This window comes from Tamandua tetradactyla, chromosome 6 (assembly GCF_023851605.1).
Source record: "Tamandua tetradactyla isolate mTamTet1 chromosome 6, mTamTet1.pri, whole genome shotgun sequence".
Classification (NCBI taxonomy): domain Eukaryota; kingdom Metazoa; phylum Chordata; class Mammalia; order Pilosa; family Myrmecophagidae; genus Tamandua; species Tamandua tetradactyla.
In genome coordinates this window covers 25,508,160-25,512,985 of record NC_135332.1, presented here as the reverse complement: position 1 = coordinate 25,512,985, position 4,826 = coordinate 25,508,160, and the positions used below count along the sequence as shown (strand labels likewise).

Sequence of the window (4,826 nt, the reverse complement as noted above, 5' to 3'; positions counted from 1 at the left end):
ATGTGGACATTTTTCCAGCCTCAAAACTGCACTAGCTGTGCTGGTAGTGCCTGTACAGACAAAGTGAATGGTGGACAGAGGAAAAGACAGGGTATCCCCGCTGTGGCCCACACTCTGCCACTGGCTGCAGTCAGGGACCGGTTCTGGATGCACAGTCTCCTGACCCAACAGTAACTGGCAGAGTTTCCGAGTATGATTGTCCTCATACCGTTTACTCAGGGGTCTATAGCCCAGGCAGTCACCAATGGAGGAACCAAAAGTAACTTCTCCATGTCTCTGGCTGGCTCTGGTCATGATGGTGGCCATCTGCATAGGTGGTAATGTCCCAGGGGCACCTGAATTCAGCATTTTCCCTAGCCTTGTGTCTCCTGGGATGCCTACCCTGGGCTGAGCTCCCCATTTATACCTTGGTGGTGCTGCTGCTGCTGTCTGCTTTCTGTGCCTCAGGAGCCGCCTGTGTCCTCTACTACGATGCCCTACAGAGCTCTACATGTGGGAATCTGACAGTGTCTGGCTTCAGGGAGACAGCTTCCATCTTTGCTACCTACCCTGCCCCTACCTATCCCTGAGCCTGACTTCCTGTATCAGATTCTGGGCACAGGGATGCTGCCTGTGGGGAACGTGGCTAACCTGGACACCGGAACAAGGGAGTGCCTGCAGGTCGGGAGCAGGTCTAGGCCCCCCAACAACCGTTCAGTCCCTGGGCTTGCAATGGGTGCCAACTGTGAGTTCCCACTCAGCCCTGCCCGGGACCTGGGTCCCTGGCTTTTCACCTATGTAGGTAGCTGGGACTCTGAAGTCTTCAGTGCTGGCAATGGCTGGCGGGGGCCTGTGGCAGCCCCCCCAGTGGGTACCATGCTTGCACCATCTGAAGACTTGGATCAGTCTTCACAAAGCCTCACACTTGAAAACTCTTGCTTCAGCTCAGATGCCGAGATGTAAGCTATGATATGACAACTCACGACTCTCATAGACACTGGAGAAGGCCAGTGACCCAGGCCTGATGACAAGACAGGTATCCTCTTTCTCTTTTAATATTCCAGGCCCTGAGAAGGTGCCAGAATTTCTCCCTTCACCCATCTAGGTATCTCTTCCTCCTAAACCGTGAAGGATGCCTGGACAGGAGAGAACTGGTGGAGGATGAAGTTTTATCACCCACTCCTCTTTCAGTGGGTTTTCTGACTGAGGGACTCCAGGAATGCAGTTCCTCAAAGTAGCCACAAGAGGGTGCACACCCTGGATGCTGGGTTGGGAAGGCAGCGGGAATCTGCGCCGGGCCAGGGAGGCGGGGGGTGGGGGTGGGGGGGTGCATGACTTCCTCCAAATCTCGGTACCCGCTGCCAGACTCCCGGCCCTCCTAATCCCATGCCACCCACGCTGACCCTCACAAGGGTGTCCCCCCACCCCAAGCTTCAGGCACCCCAGATAGCAGTTGGGGGCAGGGGAAGTGTCTCTGCCAAGGGAGTGGGAGGGGGGGGCCCAGAGAGAGCGGACAGGCAGTAGAACCCAGCCCTTCAAAAGCCTTGAGACGGAGCAGAAAGCGGAGAAACTGAGGCACGACCCAATACCTAGCCATTACAGCACTGGGTCTTTCAAGGAGAGGGTGAAATACAATGAAATGAGCCATGGCAGGAAAAGAAGGTGAAGGAATAGAGGACAGGACAGCTCCCAAGAGCAGGAGTGGAGAAGTCAGGAGTTAAAGGGAAACGTCTTGAGGAAAACGCTCGCAGTTCACTGATTCCCCAACTCTCCTATGCCTCTCTGCAGGAGATGCTGTCTGCAGAGAAGGCAGTGCTCTGTTCCCTTCCTTTCAAATTAAAAAACCTTGGAGAAAAAAAAAATGGAAAATAAATATGCTTATTTGTCATATGGTTGCATTTTAATTCGTCTGATGTAAGGTGTGGTGGTGTCTATGAAATTAGGATGCCTGGGCTAAAAAGCCCTAGAGGGCTCTGCCCTGACAGCCAGAGATCCGGGTCAGTCGCTCCGGTGTGGGGCCCAGGATTCTGCATTTTTAAGCAGCATCAGCCAGTTCCTGTGGGGGTGCCACAGCCACACACTGTCCGACTAATGAGCTGGTGAGCAGACTTCAGCAGGGAGAGAGGCGTCACCAAAGCTAACCCTCAGGAAGTTATTCAAGAGGAGATTGCATTTAAAATGGAAGCGGGGGAGCCTAGGGTGAGAACTTGGTTACCAGCCTCTGCGAAACCTAACCCTGAGGTTTCATAAGAGATGGAAATGTAAGGTGTGCATTTTATTGGGAGACTGTCTGTGGGATTTAGCAGGCCTCATAAGAGCCCACTACCTTGAGAGCCACTGAGCCATGTGTTCCATGCGGTGAGTTGTAAACCCCCAGAGACTAACAAAAATTTTCTAGGCACATCGTTACAAGTGATCACAGCGCCTATTTCAACATCTGTGTGTAAAAACAACGAATATTAAAAATATTTCTAAGTCCCCCCCCCCTTTAAAATGAGGGTGTATTGGCAGGAAGGACACACGTAGCAGCTGAGGTGCCACTGCCTCAGATGCCACAAACCAACCGTCGCCAGGCATCACCTGGCCTCAGCAGTGTGGATCGTTACACAGTTTAAATTGTCTTTAGTCTTCATCCTTTATGGTTAATTTACACCATATTGGACCATTGGTTAAAAACAGGAAGCATATGGGACACAAAGGTTGAAAAACAAGTTATCATGAAGCATAAACAATGGTCGTTCCGTGCGTGTGTCGAGTCAGGGATTCTCACTCCATTTCCGTGAAACACTGAGAAGCAAGCCCAAGGGGAAGGTCAAGGGCAGAGACCTGGAAGGTTTGTGTGTGTGTGTGTCTAGAACCTAATTTTTTTTAAATATTTTTTAAAAATATAACAACAAACAAACGCAAACATTCTTAACTTATGATCATTCCATTCTACACATAATCAGTAATTCACAATATCATCACATAGTTGCATATTGAACATGATGATCAGTTCTTAGAACATTTGCATCAATTCAGAAAAAGATAAAAAGACAACAGAAAAAAATTCATACATACCATACCCCTTACCCCTCCCTTTCACTGATCACTAGCATTTCAATCTAAATTTATTTTAACATTTGTTCCCCCTATTATTTATTTTTATTCCATATGTTTTAGTTGTCTGTTGATAAGGTAGATAAAAGGAGCATCAGGCACAAGGTTTTCACAATCACACAGTTGCATTGTGACAGCTGTATCATTATACAATCGTCCTCAAGAAACATGGCTCCAGTAGCTATGTTTCCCCATGGCTTCCTTTGGGGGAAGATGAACATCAAACAAATAAGTTATCTAGTTGTTCAGTTATTGGTAAGTACTTTGGAGAAAAATAGAACAGAAAGGGAAAAAGAGTTCCTCTCCTCATCACATGCCCACTTGTGACATCCTTGCCCTAAACACAATTGAAATCATTTGGGTATTTGTACCACGGTTTGCTTAGCATCGGACTCCCCAACTAGAGTACAAACTCCATGAAAAAAGAAGTGTGTTCACATTTGTTCATGGCTGAACCCTCATGCCTGGCACAGTCCCTGACCCAGGAAAGAACTCCACAAATGTTTGTGAGAGAATGAATGAACAGAGCAAAGAGTTGGCAATGGGTTTAGACTTGGGAGAGAAGTCTTGGCTAGAAACAGAACTTGAAGATTATGAACACAGAAGACAAAACAAAACCATGAGGTCAGAGAGACCACTGAGGAAAAGGGAAGGAGGGTCAAAACAACCCCTTTACAACCCCTACATTTAGGGAGAGGGAGGCATGAAAGGGCTGAGAAGGGTGGGATAGAGAGGTAAAAGGACGCCTTGCAGAAGCCAAGAGGGCTGGGGTACAGTGCCAAATGCTGCAGGAAACAGTTGGAGAAAACCATCTCTTGAGCTGGTGATCAGGAGAAAGGTCAGAAGCCACACCCAGAGCCATGAGTGGGGAGGACAGAGCTGATGGCTTTGGGTTCCTGCTACTCTTCCTAAATAAATAAATAAATAATTTTAATATAAATACAATACACACTCACTGAAAAGAAACTGGGAAACAGAGCAAAAAGCAGGGAAGAAATAGAAATTGCCATGATCTGCTATGTGAGGCAATTGTGGTGGCTGAATAATATTTCGTCATTAAAACTCTCTTGATCTGGAATCTTTCTTTGAGGTAATTCTTTGACAATTTCTTCCATAATTGTGGACCCTTCAGGTTTTCTTCTTGATTTTGCAAATCTGTTTTTTTCTAATCAAAATGTTTATTTTCTTTTTAATAAAAATATTCCATTCACAGTCGTTGTATGGAGACTTAACCTTTTCCACTTTTTAGTTAATTCCTTGCAGTTTAAATTTTCCCATAACCCTAGTCTGGCTTTTGTTCTCCTCAAGTTTCTTAGAATGGACATTGAATCGGTTGTCTGCTTTGTAGGGTGGTTACATACCCATAAGTGGCAGAGCTGTGATTGTCAGAAATGACATCGGACTCAGATGTGTAATGTACAGTCACTAAACCCTTTACTCACATAGGTGAACCTTTGGTGTTCACTGTTGCAAATCTATTTTAAAAAGCGGAATTTTATTCCAATGCTGGCTGAGGTGGGTCAACTGTGAACAGGATTAGCACCCTTGCCACATGGAAGCACCGCTTTGGCAGGTGAATAGAAATGCCGTCCACCTTCTCCCAGAGCTAGTTCAGAACTGAGTGGGTTTATGCAGACAGGTGAACTTCAGTAAGAAAATGCACCGTAGCCGAGCACAATAGTCAAATGAGGTCACACGTAAAATCAGCCATCAAAGCCTCCCCCAGGTGAAACTCCTCCCAGAATTTG

At 46.9% G+C, this 4,826-nt stretch overlaps 1 pseudogene; it reads left to right on the top strand.

Annotated features, from left to right (window-relative positions):
* LOC143686593 (aquaporin-10 pseudogene) lies at positions 1-949 on the top strand (annotated as a pseudogene).
* Positions 950-4,826: the final 3,877 nt, after the last annotated feature.